This window comes from Talpa occidentalis, unplaced genomic scaffold, assembly GCF_014898055.3.
Source record: "Talpa occidentalis isolate TD23 unplaced genomic scaffold, MPIMG_talOcc4v2.1 talOcc4.13, whole genome shotgun sequence".
Classification (NCBI taxonomy): domain Eukaryota; kingdom Metazoa; phylum Chordata; class Mammalia; order Eulipotyphla; family Talpidae; genus Talpa; species Talpa occidentalis.
Window position 1 is genome coordinate 17479315 of NW_023601322.1, and position 21156 is coordinate 17500470.

Consider the following 21156-nt stretch of genomic DNA (forward strand, 5'->3'; position numbering starts at 1 on the left):
TGCTCTGCCCAGTCTCTCGCCAGCTGGATTTCTGCTGGCTTCTGTCAACGAGAGCCATGAAAGGCTGTGTAGAGCCACGAAAGATATTGTGGGCAGGAAGACGGCAAGATGGACTTTCTTCATGCTTCTAATATGCTGTCATTGTCACAGAAGATGGACATAGCTCCAGCCTCAAGTTTCTTTGTCCAGTCCAAGCACCACCTGCGGTATCTCCCTCAGAGCTCAGGGTCAAAAAAAAAAAAAAAAAAAGACAAATACTATCTAATTCCACTCATATAGAGTATCTCGAGTGGTCAAACTCACCAACACAGAGAGCCAGTACAAAGTTTCAGTTCTGAATGGCTGCTGGGCAGCTGTGAATATTCTGAGCACTACTGAACTCAACATAGTGAAGACTATATTTTTTAGCTATTTTTTTTTTTTTGCCACAAGTAAAGTTAAAAATGTATATTTAGTGGTGAGTTGCAGGCAGATAAAAGTCTTACTTGCCAATTAGGAGGGATTCCAGATTGTAGGAACATAGTTTCATGCACTCAATGGCCGTCAAAGTCAGACTGCAGTGGGCTGGGGGCAGTTGAGAGTGGGTGGAGGAGGCAGAGAAGGAGTCTCTTTGGAGAAGTTTGACAAGGGGCCTGCGGGGTCAGGGCAGGTCACAGGGAGAGGCTTGTCCTTGCTTAGCAGCTGAAGGAGCCAGGAGAAGAACTTGAGTTCACTAGTGGTTGGGAGGACAACTATGAAGTATCAGGGTCCTGGGGGAGCCAAGAGAAGGGGCCTCGGGCAGAAAGAAGGGCTGATTCTGTTGTGGGAGAAGAAGCAGAATGGAGGAGAGAGGATATGGGCACATTTACATAGGGTGTGATAGAGAGAGCATCCAGCAGGACTCAAGGCCTTCTCTATGATTTAGGGGATAATGCGAGAGGGACCCAAAGGTGCCACTTCTGTAAATGCCACTTTTCCAGAATCACAACGTCACGATGAGAACACACACGAGACTGGGGATGAGGACAGCTGCATTCTAATTCTGTTCTGCCATTTCCTAGCCGTGAACCACAGCACTTCACTCATCACTTCTTATGAAGCTTGTCTTTGTTCTGAAGTGCAAATTAAATGGGCACATGAATGCCCCCAAGTGTATAAACAGAAGTGTAATAAATGCTCAGTAGATAACATATGATCTTCCTTTCACCACCTACGATGAGACCTGGTTTCTGCTCTTCGTATTCCCTCACCAAATGGATCCCACTTCTGTCTCCCTCCCCTTCCAGTGCTCATCCATCTTAAACATGACTCCTAAATTTATCTTTCAAAAACCATATTGTTTTTGGAAACAAGCAGCCAACTGCAAGTCAGAAATCTGGCGAACATTTTATTTCTCTTATTTCTCATCTTGGAGTCTGGGACCAAGTCAGCAGCAGCAAGACGCCAGTGCAAAGTACAACAGCCTGATGGGCCAGTAGGGGGCTGCAACCCAACCCCCATCAGGTTTGTAGCCAGCACAGTACGGTTGTCCTCAACACATTCACCTGCAGATGAAGCTGCTCACTGTCCCTCCATCTCACCCAGCTCTTGGGGACTGCGAGGCTTGGACAGATAAGGAAGGTTTTATAAAAAGTCTGAAGTCCAGTGTTCTCTGCCCGCTTCCCTGCTCCTTATCCCTCTCCGATATCAAGATCAGATTTTATAGACTCTACACAAGTTGGCCTGATTTTATTTCTTCCCTACTCTATTCCCCATTTAGTTCTTTTTTGTTGTTGTTAGGTGTGTTGGTTTTGCCCCCTTCAATATGATTCCAGGCTCTGACATACGTCCCAGAGGGGCAACAGAGGCACTCACTCCGATGGCTACTGACTACAGGAAGGATTCCTCCAGAATGTAGCTTTAGAGCTAGAAAGGACCTTACCTGTCAACCTCATCCTCTGTAGGGGCATTGAGGCTCAGACAGGTGAGTGAATGAATACCTTCAGCACCCACAGTGGGGAGGGCCAGTTAAATCCAGCCTTCCTGACCTCCTGGTGGGCCAGAGCTCACACTTCCACAACCTCACTGGCAGGGCAATCACCTGTCCACAAAATGCCTTTCTTCAATGTCATGCATGACATGGGGGCCGGATCTCCCTGTTTATTAGTCAGCGTCTTGGTGGATGACGCATCAGCCTCTCACACAACCCAGGAATCTCAGTGCAAACATTTCCCTCAACCTTGAAGTGCTCTAAATATAATCTCTGCCCTGGTTGCTGGGACCTCGTCTGTGATTTCCTTACTCATATGGTTTTCTTTCCACCCTTGAATCACAGAGAGTTGGTTCTTATGGCAAGGGCCAGGTAGGCACTGCACGGTTATCTGGACTAGAACTTAAAGTTCATCCCTATATAGATTAACCTCTGGACTAAGGATGATTATATGAGAAATGATTAACATAATTTCCTGGCAAAACAAACCCAAATTCAAAAAGGTTGTAGGTGGTAGTTCAAACTATTTACCTATAAATAAAAGTTGTTGACTAAACTCACCACTAGTATATTCATGGACCTGACAAATAATTTATCAAGTAATTTTATGTAAGGGAATGTGCATGGCTTTGAGATGAATATAAAACTCAAAAATAACCTTCCTTGACCTTATGAACTTTGTGGCTTAAGAGGAAGCAGGATATGTACGTGAGTTACTGTAATACAAAGTAAGAGGTGATGTGCTTGGGAGGTGGGGGCAGGGTAAAGGCAATTCCCTGAGCATATTCAGAGGTAAGAAGCATTTCAGGTTGTTGAAATCAAGCAAGGCATGTATGGCAGCTGCCATTTTATCTGAGCCTTGAAGGATAGCTAGGATCTGGGGTCCTTTTTTGAATAGACTTTATTTTTTTAAAAAAAGATTTATTTATTTATTTATACAAGCACTGGGTACAGTCAGAAGCGCGGGAGGGTGAGAGAATTCACCAGAGCCAGAGCGGGGAGCAGAGCAGGCAGAAGGACCGAAGTACACTGCTGAGGGGAGCAGCGGGCGGCAGGAGAGGTCTTCGCACCATGTGGGACCCTCGCCCAGGGGCCGGGGATCGAACCGGCGCTACAGAAGCTGCAGGCAGCTTAGCAGCCAAGCACTCAACTGCTGCGCCACCAGGGGAAGCCCTGAATAGACTTTATTTTTCAAAGCAGTTTTTGGTTCACAGCAAATTTGAGAGAAAGATACCGAGATTCACCATGTACTGTGCTCCACACTTGCAGCCTCCCCCATTGTTAACACCCCTCACCAGAGGGGTACATTTGTTATAATCAATGAACCTACACTGACATCCTTATCACCCCAAGTCCATTGATAATGCTAGGCTTGGTCTTGATGTACTTTCTATGGGTTGGAACAAATGTAATAAAATATGTGCACCATTATGGTATCAGACAGAGTGATTTTGCTGAAAATCCTCTGTGCTTTGCCTATTCATCCCTCCTTCCCCCTAACACCTGGAAATCAATTGATTTCTTTTTTTTCCTTTTGGTTTCTGTAGTTTGTCTTTTTCAGAATGTCATATAGTTGAATTCATACAGTAGGTAGCCTTTTCAGATCAACCACTTTCATTTTTTCATGGCTGGATAACTCATTTCTTTTCAGGACCAATTACCATTCCGGTGTCTGGATATTTCCCCATTTACCAACTGAAGGACATCTTGGTTGCTTCCAAGTTTTGGCAATTATGAGTAAGTTGGCATAAACATTGATGTACAGGTTTTTGTGGATGATAGCTAGGGTTTTGATAGGTAGAAATGCATTCCAGACAGAGAGGTGGATGTGAAATTAGGAATTCAGAGAATTATAATGTAAAACTAGACCGGCAGGTGGGCGTTCCAACATGGAAGCCTTGAGGACCTTACTAGGTAATCATGTGCTTCTTTTGTAAGCAGTGGAGAGTTACTGAAAGAATGGGGGCAGGAGGAAGGTGGGAAAGGGGCTGACAGTAGTGACATGGTCAAAATGTACTTTAAAAGTAGCATTCTGGAGTGATAGCAGAAGTTAGGTGTCTAGTTAGGAAGGCAGAGCATTAGCATAGACAAGTTAAACTGTTAGGAGGGCCTAAGCCAGGGCAATAGCAATAGGAATGGAAAAGAAGGGACAGAGGATAGAGCTTTGCAGTTTTGAAAGGAAGAGGGAGAAGTTATTCTAAAGTTTTAAGATTAGTTGGTTTTAAAGAAGAATCTAAGAAAATGGAAAGTGACCATTCCTAGGCCAGGTGGAGTCCCAGAAATGGGAGAGTCTTAGAAATGTAAACCATCTGCTTAATAGATGGCAGCTCAGCTCTTCTGAGAGTGGTGCATGCCTCTGGGCTGAAGGTCAGGCTTGAAACAAAGGGTGTGGTCACTTTGGTGAGCTTTGTCGCTGGAAACAGGCTGGAAGCCCCCTCAGACTACCACATTTTGGACTCTATAAACAATGTGTTGTTTATTCATAATGAACTAATGTTTCTTATACCATGAAAATGACTATAAAACCTTTTCTAGGAAACTTAATTGTTTTATTGGACTTATTCTGACTTTGGTGGCAACCTTTGAATGAGGAGGGAACTCTAGCTTCATCTCTGGAGTTTGCAATGAAGATGGAAACAGATCCTGGCTTCTAAATTGGGCCAGGAAAGAGCAAGCCTTAGGGACTGGGTAGTAGAAGAATCAATGAGGCTTCCTGGCCTGGGAGGTAGATGCATTTAACAAGGGTTGAGAAACTAGAAGAAACACACCATTGGTGTGTGAAGCAGAGGGTTGCATTCTGGACACCTTGAGTTTGAAGTGCTGGTTCTATGCAGACAGTCTTGTCATGGGGGAGAGGGACAGACCTGTACTATGTTTAATGGTTGAAAAGAAGTAGCATCATATGAAATAAGATCTAAGGTGGAGAAATGATCTAATAGGCAACATGTAGGTGATATGACTTCTCCAATCAGAGACAGAAGATTCTGCCCAATGCCCCTGCTGACACAGGCTAAGTTGATAGACCAAGTTGCTGTCCTGGGTCAGGGAGGAACAGCCTGGCATAATGAGCAGAGGCATTTATGTTTCTTTCTTTTTTTTTTAATAATTTTATTTTTAATTTTTTTAAATTTATTTATTTATTTATACAAGCACTGGGTACAGTCAGAAGTGTGGGAGGGTGAGAGAATTCACCAGAGTCAGAGCGGGGAACAGAACAGGCAGACTGACGAAATACCCTGCTGAGGGGAGCAGCGGGTGTGGCAGGACAGCGGGTGTGCGCCATGTGGGACTCTCACTGGCGGCCGGGGATCGAACCGGCGCTGCAGAGGCTGCGGGTAGCTTCGCAGCCCAGCTCTCAACCGCTGCGCCACCAGGGGAGGCCCGCGGCATATGTTTCTTTAAAGAAGAAATGAATCGCTTCTCGGCCTTTTGGCTAAGATCAAGTGTAAAGAAGAAATGATTTGGTTGAACAAGATGTTCCAGTGATTTATTTGTAGGAATGAATCCACCATTTGCAGTGTGGAAAACTTTCTAACCGAGTCAGTCCCTGCTGCACTGTTAGAAAGAGAGCATGTACATTCAGGAAAGGAATTAATTTGCTCTCTCAGAGTTCAAGTCTGCCTGTGGTTGTACCATATGCCTAACTGAACTCTTTAAGGATAGCAAGTAAACCCATCAAGGGGACTTGAAAAGCAACACATGACGAGGAAGGGAAGTCAGACTATAGAGCAAATTATCACCCAGAAAGATAACACGTCCCAGCCTATCCTCTCCCTATCTACCTGCTCATTTGTTTAAACACGATCCCTTTCGTTAATCAGTTGGCTTTTAACCCAGCTTATTTTTCACTTTTGCTTTCTCACTTTCTCTTGAATTCTCCCTTATAGTATTTCTCCAGATAGAATATCTGTCCTTTATGTAACAGGCTTCTTTTTTCTTCCCTTGTTTTGTGTTTCCCTCAAATTATTGAGAATCTGTTTCCTGCAGGACACTCTGCTAAATGTGTCTGTCCACACCTGATGACCAAAGATAGTTCCTGATACCAAAGAATAGGATTTTTTACATATTTTACTTATTATAACACAGAGGTAGAAGCAATTGGAAAGTGCCATAGATGGGGTCAAACAAAACTAACAATACCGAGGAAGTTCAAAAGATGGCAGATTGTTCCTGACTGGAGAGGTGAGGTAGGCTTCCTGGAGGAAGGGCCATTTGCACTGAGCCTTGAAAAATGGAGACTATGTAAGCATGTGGAAATGGGGCATTTTATTTTTGTTACATTAAGTGTATACACTTAACCATATTCACTTTTCCCAGTTTAATAGCAGAGTGCATAAGTCACTGATACAGGACTGGTAAAAGGGAAACTGATGGTAAATAAGCATTTTTAAGCATAGACAGTTGTTATGATTCCACCCCCAGCATCAGAATCAGAGAACTGTCCAGGTGTCAGCTGTCAGTGTGGGTAACTGTTTCACGGTGGTAGAGTTGCAAGAATGCAAACATCTCCCAGGAGGGTGGTTGGGCCTAATTGCCCTTATGTCTATTTACTATGCCTTCCAGTGCTGGTGCTTTAGATTTTATAATAGTTTTGGCTGATGAAGTGGTGGGTACTCATAACCCTGTGTTGCAGTTGTAGAAACTCCCTACATGCTGGGTAACAACGAGGAAAGAATTGATGAGTCAGGTTGACAACAGATAGCAGTCTGAGAAAGTTCTCGCTCATTTGTGGTGGAAAGCAATAAAAAAAATGTTTATTTTTAAACAATGTATTAAATACAAGGATTATCTTTTATCCAGAAGTTAAATTTATGGTGTTAGAATGACTTGTTGAAATGCAAGATGGTAAAGATTGAAACTTGGTTGGCACTAAAAACCGAAAGCTATTTCCTTGTTAATAAAAGGCGCCTAACCTAGGAAGATAAGGAGATAAGGGAATTTTACTGGGCCACAAAATCTTGAAACTAAATGCTCAAATCAATAAATTTAAGATGCAGAGGAAGGATTTTTTTGCTTTTGTAATAAAATGTCAGTACTTAAGGGAACACAGATCGTCTAGTCCTCCTTTTACAGATGGGGCATCTGAGGCCCACAAATGTCAAGTGCCTTATCCAGTCACTTGTCCTTTTATTTTTATATTTCCAAGTGGCCTTATTTATAGTTTTTCTGATTTGTGTGGAAGCAAATATGAGCACCAAAAAAAAATCAACAAGGTAATCACATATGATATTTACCATAACTTCAAATTGTGTATAGTAAATCTGAAGACATTTTTGACAGCAATTCCTCTTGAGTCTATGCTACTGTTTTTAAGTACTCGGGAAATAATTGTGTTTCATTGTTCTGCACTCAGGGAGGCTCTCAGGAGCCTGCAAGTTCAGGCAAAACATCGATTCATCAAAATACCCTCACTTCCCTCTCCTGACCCCACTCCCCAGAGTGTGAAAACATACATTTGCAGAGGTATGAATCTATGCCCCTGAAACACATACACTATTGTAAATCAATGTTACCTCAATAAAGATACTTTTAAAAAGAAAAATAATAATGCATTCTCACCTGTACAAAAGCAAAACATTCACCCCGTTTGTTAACTACTCGGCTCCAATAACTACAGTCAACGGGGTGATATGACCTACTCCATGGTAGCCACGCTTGGGTGTTCATTTGACTGGAATTTACTCTCTGCCTACCCCATGTTACAAACTGTGTTGCTTATAACAAGAGACCTGCAAAACCTGCCTTGCCATCCAAGAGGTAAAAACCTAGTGGAAAACCTAGTTCTAACATTTTATTACGAAAGCAAAAAAAAAAAAAAAAACCAAAAACACCCTTCCTCTGCATCTTAAATCAGCACATTTATTGATTTGAGCATTTAGTTTCAAGATTTTGTAGTCCAGTAAAATTCTCCATGATGAAGGACTTTGAAAACCTGCCGGTGGAGTAGAGATTGATGTTGAAGGTGCCAGGGGGCTGCCATCTGATGTTTCTGAGCTGAGAAATGACCCCATGAAGATGGCATTTCAGGGATATCTCACAAAGACATTCCAAGGGGATGGGATGGAGAAGAGCCTGGAGTATGATTTGTGATAATCAGCCTGTGGTGACAAAAGGCCTGCCCCGGCAGAGAACAGAAGGAAGGACATGAAACTTTTCAAGGAAATAATGCCAAGACATTCAAAACCAATGGACAAGGAAGAAAAAGAAAAAGAGTGAGTCAATGATGTTCCAAGTTTTGGAATTTTAAGTGACTGAGAAATTGAGGATGGTATTAAACAAAGCGAGGGGAGGAGAAGGAAACCACCCTAAGTGAAGTAGAAGAAGCTATTTGGGTCCTAGTATTTCTTGCTTCTCCTTGTTGATATGAATCAGGATTCTAGATTGTCTTAGTTCATCTGAAAGCCAACCAATGTCATGAATGGTGACTTCTTCATTACTGCATAATGCTAGATAGAGAGGCAGAACAACAATCTGCATGTGAATGTCTTGGATTATCTTTTTTGACTTCCTGTGTCAGTAATAGACCAGGTCTGCACTGGTTTTGGCCGGGGGGAGAGGCAGGTACCTTTGTGGCATCCTTGTCTTTGTCTAGACCAAGGCTGGTTCACATTCTGGTTCTATTCTTGGACCTGAAGAGCTGGACTGACCTGTCAAGCAGGGGGGCCTGAGCTGCAACAGGACTATCACAACATCTTTTGCCATGCTGTTTTGAATGTAGAAGTATAGGGTCCACCTGCTCCCAGATTTTAGGCCTGGAATATTCGCTTATCACAAAGTCAAGCCAGAGTACAGCTCTCAACGTATCTCATTGGTAGGTATTTGACCCTGGTAACTGGGTTATATTTAGCCTTCGAACTACAGGTAATTCTTAGTTTACTATGTAATTCTTGGTGTGTCTCAAATATAGTTAAAGAGAGGAAAAACAATATATTAAAACAATATTTGAGGCCCCTAAATCTAGTAATTAAGTTCCGCAAAAATTTCTACTTAAGTTCTGCAAAAAAAAAATTAGCCTGCTTGAAATGATCCTGCTTTCACTTTTACTAGCACCTACCCTTCCAGTCTGACCTCTGAACAGCATTCTCCTTGGCTCTTAAAATGCTTTCATTTAAGGGAAATCTCATCATTCCAGGATAATCTTACTTGTTTTATTATAACAATAGTATACCTGGTAGCAGTTTTCAGACTGCTCAGTGGTAATGTTTGAAATTTAGATATTTGAAGCAGGCAGCTGAGGGCTGTGCTTGAAGTAATTAAAAGCCCAAAGTAGCCAGCAACTTAGGGACACACATAACTAGAAAGGAAATCCCCCCTCTTTTTGTTTTATTTTATTTTTCCACCCAAGGACCACATTACTGATGACAAAATTAATCTTCACCCTTCACATTGTCCTTTATAAATAATGTAAATAAAGCAAATTGATAGGCATATTGTTGAAGCATTTCTAAACAATTGATAGCATGTTCCTCTGTTGGCATTTATGTTATGAGCTAAACCGTAAGTGTGTGGATAAACAAGAGAATGATTTCGCTTGGATAGCTCATTACTCCAAGTAGGTTGCTTTGTGACTACTACTGAGGGGTCATCAGTAGGTCTTAAATAGAAGTCTGCAATATGCTGATAAACTGGGGTAGAAGTAAATATCTAGCAGGGAAATCACATGGTTGGGATAGCTATGGGATATATGGAGAGATTGGAACAATCTTAGGAATATTCATTTTATTTTGATGGTTGAAACAAAATAGTATAATTGGGGCCTCCCCGGTGGCGCCGCGGTTGAGCACTGGGCTGAGAAGCTGCCTGCAACCTCTGCAGTGCCAGTTCGATCCCCCAGCCGCTGGTGAGGGTCCCACATGGCACGCAGACCTCTCCTGCCTCGCCTGCTGCTCCCTTCAGCAGTGTATTTCGTCAGTCTGCCTGTTCTGTTCCCCGCTCTGTCTCTGGTGAATTCTCTCACCCTCCCACACTTCTGACTGTACCCAGTGCTTGTATAAATAAAAAAATCTTTTTAAAAAATAGTATAATTGGATGAGGGGTGACAGTGGTCAATGCTGTGTAGACAGACTTCACGTGTATTTATTGAGTAAATCCACAAACACACCTACAAATCAGTTCAATTCAGCAAATATTTGCTAACTGGCTAATAAGTCCCTTCATGGGGATTGAAGTCTCATTCAGTGACTTAATTTTCTGACTGTGACATAGTAAGTCATACATTTTTTGTTGTGATTAAACACACACACATGTCTTCAAACACTTCACCAAACAATTTTATCTCACTAGATGAAGTCATTCTAATATTTTCTATTCTATTTCTTTAAAAAACAAAAGTTGGTTAAATCCCACTGAATTGATTTCACAATCTCTTAATCACAATCTTAATCATGACCACTAGTTGAAATGTGAAATTACTGAATTTCTAATTTCGTCTTCATTTATCTAAAACTTTGAGGGAGTGAATCCAGAGGCTGGCAATCACAAGTTGATAGCTACTTACTTCCTAGTCTCATGTACAATTGTATGTCAGTGGAGCCCAAAATCAGTGAGTGACCCTGAAGGAAACTAGAAAATCAACTTTTCCCCTTTGCCTATCTTCATGATAGCTAGAGATCATCATGACAGCTGACAATGGGCGAGCCGGCCATTGGAAAAGCAAAGTCTCTAATTTAAGAGTTCATAATACTTGCAGTTATTAAATAAGGGAAAACCCATCAAAACAAGTACCCTGAAAGTACAGTCAATCCAGAAAATGCTGGTTCTGGAGAAGTTCTTCGATGAAAACGCTCAGATGCCTGGATCTTTGACTATGTCTCATTAAGACCGACCTCTCCTGTCGCTCTCTCTCCTCCACCTTTATATTTTCTCCCACAACACTTATGACATCCTAGTCCTCATATATTGCTGCTTGTAGATCTGTCTCTCTTCATATTATAAACTCCATGTAGACAAAAATTGTTGCTTGTCGATCCTTTTATTCCCAGGTAAGGGACAACATAGGTGCTTTGTAAATGTTGTATGATGATAACGGTACAAATTGGCTGGAAAGTTATTAATAGGGAAAATTACTGATTAGTTAACTTATTGAGGAGAAATAAGGGGGAACTCCATCCTTTCAGAAAGTTCCAGTGTCAAAACTTGGAAGTAAATAGAATCAATGATTTTTCATTCATATTTCCTTTGAAACAACCAACTCTCAATGAACTAATTTTAAAGTTTTATTCATTTGCATTTTGATCTTTTGGTCTTCACACACCTTGCCAGAATCATATTTACTGGAGTGTGAGTTTCTCTTATTTCTGACCTGGACCTCACTATATTTCGAGTCATCTCACCTGAGTGGGCTCTAGGTCCTCCAACTTTGGAACTTTTCCTGCTGCCAATGCTTATTTTGATTATAGCAGTACAGACACCATAGGCTGGAAAAAACCTCTGTTCTGTTTTGACATGTGGTGCTCACTTGATTTTAATTTTTACATATGTTAGGTAGAAGAAGAATGATGCCTGGGTGTGAAGAGAGGAATGAGGAAAAACATATCACAAAAGACTTCCTCTAAGATCTTCCTGGAAGATAAGATTTTCGACTCAGTATTTTGACTTTGCTTGTCTAAAATATTTTAGCCAAATTGCTATAACTCTGAGTTGTATTGTGAAGTCACACCATGAAGACAAGCACCCTAGACAGCAGGTCCTTGCCAGGAAACACCAAGGAAGAGAAGAAGAAGAATGGCTTGTTTCTGGGCCCAATGACTGGGCAGATTCACGCTTTGGCCATTCAGTTCATTGCAGGGTGAGTTTCACAATTGCTGAGAGTGAGGTTAACACTGGACTGGTGTGATGCATCAGTTCCTTTTGTGGGCTTGTATAGAGCAAATGCCATTATAAAATCATCTAAGTATCCCAGGCCACTAAGTCCTCCAGGACAACCTCTCAAGAAGTATCCTAACTGTACACTTAGGCAAATTGTGGTATGTGTGTGTGTGTGTGTGTAGAAGGCAGGAGGTGGGAAGCTGGGGAAAGCATTTCAATTGCCTGTACTGATGATGTAGGTGCCATAGTCACAGAGAGGGAGGCTGCTTCAACAGTGGCTGCACCTAGTGCTGTCCCCTGCCACATTATCAGCAACAGTGAAGAAAATATCCTGCTATTATTAGAGTTCCCCAAGCTGAAAAGAGTCACCCATCTAATTATTTATTAGAAGTCATTTCCTGGTGGTGTTACTCTAAGTGACTATTTCTTATACAATGAGGAGAAAGTCTATTGTCATAAACAATTTACCCCCTCCCCCTCTGTTCACACACACAAGTGAAATTGGTGCTTAACAAGATATCCATTTACTTAAGCTGTTTTGCATTTAATGAGCTGCTGGGAAATAAGAAAATGTATTGCTTTAGCAAGCTGGCTCATTGTGATTCCCATTTTGCTTCTGTAACATTAAATTCAAGTGTTGTGAAAGACACAAACCAATGCTTACTTCTGTTAAAGTAAAAAGAAACACTAAAAATGTGCTGATGATTGGAAAAATTCAGAAAATGGAGGATTCATTTTCTAAAAGTCCACTCTATGGACTGAATAGTTGTTTCTCCCTGAAATCTGTATGTTGACATTTAATCCCCAATGTGAATTATTAGGCGATGGGGCCTTTGGGAGGTGATTGCAGCATGCGGGTGGAACCCTCACAACTGGGATTAAGCCCTTACAGGAAGAGATTTGAGAGCTTGCTTCCTCCCTCTACTGTCAGACATGTGAGGACACAGTGAGAAAGTGACCAGCTGCAAACCAGGAATCTGGCTCTCACCAGACACCACATCTGCTGGCACCTTGATCTTGGGTTTCCCAGCTTCCTGAGCTGCAAGTAGTAAGTCTTTGTTGCTAAGCTACCCAGTCATGATAATTTGTTAGAGCAGCCAGAATGGACTAAGACAAACCACCCTGTTCTGGGGGTGAGAGTGGAGGTCACAGGTATGGAGTGAAGTCCCATAAAGACAGAACACAGGCCTTGTTTTCCATGGGCTCACAACCAGGGTCAGAGAGCGAGGTTCCTTTATAATCGAATATGAATTTGTTAGTGATAAAGGTTATCTTAGGAGTGCAGAGTTCATGGGGAGAAACTCACCAGGCTATTTGATCTGGCAGATCTTTTACTTCGGTCTGGTTTGGACAAGGCCTGGAAAGAGTAGCTCAATGAGGGTGCTGATAGCATGGTCAGCGTGAAAAATAAGACACGGAGCATAAAAGGAACTGTGACGAGTGAGTATGCCTGTGAATAGGGAAGACAGCAGAAGAGAAGAGAAGATTGTCTGGGGGAGTTACGGGAGAGGGAATGTCAGGCAGCTTACAGCCAGATTAGGCCAAGAGTAGGGTAAAACTGGGGGCTCAAAATTGCCTGAGGTCCTCACTGTTGGGTGCCTGCTATGTACTTGCATACTCTGAGAGTAAGTACTTTCAACTTAGAGGTGGAAGTGAGGACCTGGCCATCAAGGTGGTGAATGGACTTGGCATTCACAAAAGGTTACCCCAGCACATCTTACATTTTGGGAGGCTTGGAAAAAGAGATGGAGAGGTCAATTAAGACACTTCTGCAGGGATCTTAGATAGGCCTAAATTGGAGCAGAGTTTGGCAGGGGAACAGAAACAAATCATGATAAAAGAGGAAACGTTTATGTTGACCTGCAAAAATGAACAATAAAGAACACTGTCTTCAAACACACATGATTGAGATGCTAATGCACTGCATATTGTGATGGTTAATTTCCATTTTATCTGTCAACGTGGCCACAGTGACCAGACATTTGGTCAAACATCATTCTAGATGTTTCGGTAGAGCTGTTTGTTCAATAAGTTTTACCTTTAAATAGGTGGACTTTGAGAAAGGCAGATTACCTTTTCTAATCAGTTGAAGGGCTTAATAGTGTAAAGATTGACTTTCCCTGTGCAAGAAGGAATTCTGCCAGAAGGTTGCCTTTGGTCTTCACATTTCCCTGGGGCTCTAACCTGCTGGGCTACCCCATGAGATTTTGGATTTGCCAGCCTCTATAATTGTATAAACCACTTTCTTAAAAAAAAAAAAATTAATCTCTCTCTCTCTCTCTCTCTCTCTCTCTCTCTCTCTCCCCCACCCACACCCACCCACCCACACACACACACACACACACACACACACACTGTTGTGCTTTTCTGGAGAATCTTGACTATCACATCTACCATCACTAAGGAAGCTAGAAGCCACCGTCTTAGGTTAAGGGTCTATGTTGGTCACCTAATATCTGTGTAATTCTATTCACGTCTCTGTTTTGTCACATGTAAAATAATATTGAATGATCTTGCTTTCATGCCAAGGAAAATCAATCTGTTCAGGGCCAGGCAGTGCCGGGGACCAGCCTCCGGCAAAATGTCATGTCAGGGGTTCTTGAAAGGATGAGACGGCCTCAGCGACCTGTAAGGGGCTGAAACTTAAAGGCTGAAGGGAAGGGGATGAGGTAGTGAGGAGACACTAACACTTGGATGAAGTGCAAATATCTTCTGCGGAGAGACTCAGCAGGTCTTTATTTATTCAGTTTTAGTAAGCAGAAAAAAAAAAATACATTGTCATGTGTAAAGCAGAAACAATTAGTGTATTTTATTCCCATGGACTACTGGCTCCTACGGGTCCCAGCTAGACGGTAGCCGTCAAGGTTATTAGATAAAAAACCAGACCTAACACTAAAACTTATTTTTTCAGCTAGACAATTATCTAAGACAGTGAATAGCCGCCAGTGCATCCCTATCAGCTAAAGCCTAAGCATCAAAAGACTATTCTATTCACATGGCCTTCAGTCAGAGACCAGCTGCTACTCAGCTACCAGAACTTTTTCTACCTACAAACTTCTTAACACAGTTAACTTCATTTAAAAACTTTCCTAAGAAACTTCTAAATAAAAAGGAAACTTCTAAAAAAAACAAAAGAAGGATTTACTATAATTGTTATGCTGGATTGCTTGTCAGATATATACAATAAATTGTCTCCCATTGTTAATTGGGCCGAATTGTGTAGTAACTAATTTCTAAACAGGTAATTTTCCATGCCAATTGCTTGCGGTCTGCTGATACATATAATTTATAGCCTAATGTACTTTTTGGGAAATTTTGTCTCTCTTTATGACCAAGAACAAAAAATGAAGGAATGTTAGATCTTCAGCCCCACAGTGTGAGGCACAAGGAATCTTCACCCTTGGTCAGGGTGAAAGCCCATTTGCAACATTTGTGATGTAACTATATCATTAGGGCTGAAAATTAATGTTTTTATTTGCGATAACACAGCTCTTCCCAATAATGTCATAGAAAGGGAAGGAATAACATAAGGTTGAGAAGTCCCGGACACCTGTCCATTATTTTAATTAAAAATTTGAGAACTTTTTGCCACATTTTGTGCTGACCCCAGTCCGACCAAAGTAGAGGACATGGCTTTTGTGAGCCAGGTGTTAGGCTAATTATGCCCTGCTATGCAAGGAACATCAGCACCAGTCTCTAACAATCCCTCAATTGTTTTTTTTCTATAGACATCACTAAAACTTTTAACATATTATGATAGTGATTTCTTTTCAGTAATTCAGAACACAAGGAGGGGCTTTGTGTATTCACCACCCCAAAATGCTACTTTAAACATTGTAGTTTTTAAAATTGACTTAAAAACAGTATAGCTTAGTTCCACTTGGTAAAGTTAATATGACAAAAAATTTACATATATAAGTGGATATATATATATATATACACACATGCACACACACTTTTTTAGTCAAGAAAAGAAAAATACTTTAAAGATACATTTAAACAGTAAATTATTAATATTTAACATAACTTTTTATGCATATATGCTTTGAATTATAAAATTTGAACTAGTTTTTGTATATCAAAAATTTTGGATCATGATCTCAAAGTTTGTTTTTATGAGAACTTACATAGGCGCCGTTTATGATTAGTCCTCCGGAGGTAAAAATCAAAACAAAGCAAAAACACAAAAACAGACACAAACAGACACAGAGATCTCTTGATATACATTTAAAATTTTGGCCATGTGTATATATTTAAGACATAGTTATTTTACCAATATGTGTGAAGATACTGAGGTTTAGAATTTTGCTAAAAAATGTCTGTATTATCACTTTATATTTTACCAGGTTAGTTAGTTTTAACAAGAAACTTAACCTTATAGGTCCAATAAGTAAATTTAAAAGCTTTTATTCAACTAATAAGTATTCTGTATCGCTTGTTAGCAAGTCAAAAGTAACTCAACAGTTTTTGCCTAAGACAATTTAGACTTTAAAATCATTGAAACACAGGGAAATAGAACTTTTTTTGTAGAATGAACCAAAATAATTTTTTAAGGTGGACAATAGAAAAGTTCAGTCCCCCACAGCAGGAAGGCAGTAGAGACCTGCCAGTGATTTCAACACTGAAGAAAAAGTCCAGGCAGCTGCTTGTTGAGACCAAGGGCAGCCCCCACCAGCCCACTGCAGTGGGTTTATACTATTTTAATAAAAACCTTTTAGTCATATTATAGTCATATAGTCTCATACACTCATATTTAACCATTTTTTATCACTTTACCAATTGTGAATGAACTTTGAATACTCTTATTTAAAAATGCCTTATTTATTTATTTATTTTAAAAGAAACAAATGGCAAAACTCCACTGGGGGGAACCTAACCTCCTCCCCAAATATTAACAGGAAAAGATTGAAGCATTTAAGATCATGTCACACTATCTCTTACTTCTTTTTGAGTTTTTATTTTTATCTCAACAATTTTAGCCAAGCCCGGGCTGGAAATTTGGGCTGGATTTTGGAATGGTCTGATAATTGGGAGCCGATGCCTCTACAAAGAGGTCAGCATTGGCTCTAGAATCAACTTTTGGCTTTTGAAAAACAATTTCATTATCTCAAGAATCCTGATCACTTTCTCTAATACTGCAAGCTATTTTTTCTTTTACCTTTTGTTTTGCATCTTTCATTTTGCCTCCAGCCAGGCAAAAAAAAACCGACCTATCTGTTCAGGCAATTGTTTTGTTGATACTGGGCTGTCAGCTGAGTCCTCTTTGATATTCTCTAGGGATACAGACAGCCATAATTTTCTGAGTTTTTTATTTATTTTCTCTAATTCAGACCCTTGAACTAGCATATCCTGTAGCAGACCCCACAGTGAAAAGTCATCTATGGGGACCTTCTCGGGTCCATGGAAAGTATAACAGGTTGTTATTTTCTCTCCTACTCTGGCCCAGGTTCTTACATCCAGAGTACCGTCCCTTGGAAACCAAGGACAACACATTACAACAAAATTTTGGAAACTAGCCAATTGCGCATGAGATGTTTTAAGGCCTCTCTTAACAAGTATACTTATATCAATAAAGAGTCCTCTTTCCCTAGACTCAACATAGCCCAACGGCTTCTCAACGATAAGACATTCACTCGCCTTATCACGTAATAAGACACTCACTAGCCTTCTTACAGTTCTGACTTACTGCTCCCCTCAAACCTGCTTTCTCTCCAGGAGTGTATGCGCCCTACCCTATGGAGCAGATCCTAGCTGAAAGAAATCTTACCTTTCAAGTCCCTGCTCCAGGCGCCACTTGCCCGGGACCAGCCTCTGGCAAAATGTCGTGTCAGGGGTTCCTGAAAGGATGAGACGGCCTCAGCGACCTGTAAGGGGCTGAAACTTAAGGGCTGAAGGGAAAGGGATGAGGTAGTGAGGAGACACTAACACTTGGATGAGGTGCAAGTATCTTCTGCCAAGAGACTCAGCAGGTCTTTATTTATTCAGTTTTCGGTAAGCAGAAAAAAAAAAATACATTGTCATGTGTAAAGCAGAAACAATTAGTGTATTTTATTCCCATGGACTACTGGCTCCTACGGGTCCCAGCTAGACGGCAGCCTTCAAGGTTATTAGATAAAAAACCAGACCTAACACTAAAACTTATTTTTTCAGCTAGACAATTATCTAAGACAGTGAATAGCCGCCAGTGCATCCCCATCAGCTAAAGCCTAAGCATCAAAAGACTATTTTATTCACATGGCCTTCAGTCAGAGACCAGCTGCTACTCAGCTACCAGAACTTTTTCTACCTACAAACTTCTTAACACAGTTAACTTCATTTAAAAACTTTCCTAAGAAACTTCTAAATAAAAAGGAAACTTCTGAAAAAACAAAAGAAGGATTTACTATAATTGTTTTGCTGGATTGCTTGTCAGATATATACAATAAATTGTCTCCCATTGTTAATTGGGCCGAATTGTGTAGTAACTAATTTCTAAACAGGTAATTTTCTGTGCCAATTGCTTGCGGTCTGCTAATACATATAATTTATAGCCTAATGTACTTTTTGGGAAATTTTGTCTCTCTTTATGACCAAGAACAAAAAATGAAGGAATGTTAGATCTTCAGCCCCACGGTGTGAGGCACAGGGAATCTTCAGCCCCACAGTGTGAGGCCCTTTACCTTCGCTGCTTGCCAGTGTCTTATCTGGCTGGGGCATCAAGGCCTCCTGCAGCAAGGCAGGGCAAGGAGACCAGGATTCCTGGAGCTCACAATCTATTGAGACCCTCACATTCAGGTGCCCACCTGCATTTGCACACACTTGAGAGAGTTTTTCTAAACTTTTGTTCCAGGTGTCTCTCCTGCCTTACCTTGGTCACTAAGAGCACACATCTTAGTGGACATTGGATGGAGGAGTCCATGGTCTGCCAGCTTGTGACCTTTTTGAGGCAGGGACTATGTATTTTGATCTCTATATTATCTTTATATTCCCAGTGCCCTGGTGTTGGTCAGAGAACCTGGCACTGAGGACACTCAATAAATGTTCATCGAACGAATAAATATTTGTTTAATGACACAGACAGGGCAACCCAAGCAAAGGTGGTAAGCAAACAAGTACAGACTCTAAATAATCAGTCTCCAAATAGAAGTTCAGCATGGTATGAAAGAGTACTTACTGCATCCATGTGTGGAGAGAAGACCTGGGCTTGGAATGAGTTCAGTATTTAAAACCTATTTTCTAATGTGTTAGAAGAATGGAATGTGTGTGACTTATAAGCAAAATGTGTGAACTTGTAATCAAAATCAAGGCCTAGTGCCCTTGCCATTGGAACAAAGGCATGTTTCAAAATGCAAAACTGCAAAAGTTGAAAATGTTCTGTAAAATTTATAACACTCAGAGTGCTCTCCTCCTACATCCGTCCCTGAAGGGAATTTTTAAAAGAAATACAAGTAGTTCTTTTTTTTTTTGGAAAGATAAATGTCATTCTATTGTATGATTCGGGTTGCTATGTTACTTAATTACATTAAATGTCATTTCTGCTCATCAATGACAACTCTTTTTCGTCTTTTTTTGGAGGGGAATAATGCATGTGCAGCCTAAATAAACATTCACTAGGGGGAGGGAATTCCTAGCATAAAATTTGCAATAATGAAGTCTGCTTTGCTTTTATTCTCACAGGGGTTTACATTGCAGGAACTAATAGAAAGCTGGAATTCTCTTTTCTCCAGGGATCAAAACCAAAGAGAGAAAGACGGTTACTCTTATTCTTCCTCTCCCACTCTGCCCTGTAAGATGAAGTCTGCACAGATTAGCAGCTTCCTAACTGGTCGCTGGGCCCTAAAATGAGGACAATTCTGGAAGCACTGAGTTCACACTCAACTAGAACAGAAGCAATATAGGAAAGTGAAATTAATGGCACATTTGTTCTCTGATTAAATATATTAGCTGTCTAATAGATAAATGAATTTAGAATTTGTTTTTAGAAGCAAGGATAGAGAACAGAGGTAGAGAGAGGGCTCTGCCTTCCTGCTTCAAGCCGATCTTTCTTCCTCCTTCCCCTCCCCAGCTTCATTGCTATTAAAAACCAAAGTCCTGCCACTCATTTTTTAATGTATGCTGCTGGGAGACATGCACAGCAATTAAAGATATTTCTTAGATTTTTTTTTTTATGCTTCAAAGTGTAAGGGGGGAAGTTGTAACTTTCTATTCTGATAATCCCTATTGATTTTTTTAATTGAAAGTAATAATTGTTTTTGGTAAGAAAGTTCAAATACAGAAAAAATATACATTTGAACTAATAGCTTCCTTCCTCACCCAATTATTGTCCTCCTAGGAGACTCCTGTTAATGAGTTCTTGAGTGTCTTTTCAGGAAAAAAAAAAAATTGGCTCCATTGGCATATATCTTTTAAAATTTTTTACATATATTGAATTATATTCTCCCCTGTGCCTTTTTTTAACTTAATAACATACCCTGAATATCTTTTGGCATCACTACATCAACTGTATTCTCCATATTATGCCCCCCCCCCGTATTTCATTGAATAAAGACACCCTATTTATTCAAATTGTCCCCTGTTGATGGACATTTGCAATAATTTTTTTGCTATTATAAACAAGTTTCAACAAACACCTTTGCACATACATCTTGACATTGTCCTTCATAAGTATTCTTTTTTTTTTTTAAAGATTTATTTATTTATTTATACAAGCACTGGGTACAGTCAGAAGCGCGGGAGGGTGAGAGAATTCACCAGAGCCAGAGCGGGGAGCAGAGCAGGCAGAAGGACTGAAGTACACTGCTGAGGGGAGCAGCGGGCGGCAGGAGAGGTCTGCGCGCCATGCGGGACCCTCCTCCAGTGGCCGGGGAGCAGCCGGGGATCGAACCGGCGCTGCAGAGGCTGCGGGCAGCTTCGCAACCCAGCGCTCAACCGCTGCGCCACCGGGGGAGGCCCTTCATAAGTATTCTTAAGGTAACTGGGCCATACATACAGTTGCCCTAGGTTGCACACTGCAGAAAATGCCCCCCCTTTATGGTCTCCAGTCACTTTGTAGATAGCATAACTTTAAATACATTCCATGGTTTAATTTTCTATGAGGCAGACAGGAAACATCTTAACGAAGGGGTTCCTTTTTCTAATGTGTGCAAAATCACCATGGCCCCAAGTAAGCGACCATTAACAGAACGATTGAGTAAATATTCACACAGACTTTTGATAGATATTGTCAACTTTCACTCCAAAATGGTTGTACCAATAATCAGTTCTGACAGAGCAAGTGGGTGTTTCTAAACTCTAAAACTTGGGGCTCCCTGGTGGCACAAGGTGTTAAGCACCGCACTGTGAAGTGGTCCACACCTCTGCAGCACAAGTTCAAACCCCAGCTGGCCAGGGAGAAACCCACATGGCGAGGCAGACCTCTCCTG

General features: G+C 41.0%; 1 protein-coding gene across 1 annotated transcript in view; it reads right to left on the reverse strand.

Annotated features, from left to right (window-relative positions):
- ME2 (malic enzyme 2) overlaps window positions 1-17724 on the reverse strand; it is an 80075-nt gene extending 62351 nt beyond the window's left edge. The window contains exon 1 of the mRNA XM_037508501.2: window positions 17523-17724. The gene's annotated coding sequence lies outside the window, so the exon portion shown is untranslated. The remainder of the gene's footprint in view (window positions 1-17522) is intronic.
- Window positions 17725-21156: the final 3432 nt, after the last annotated feature.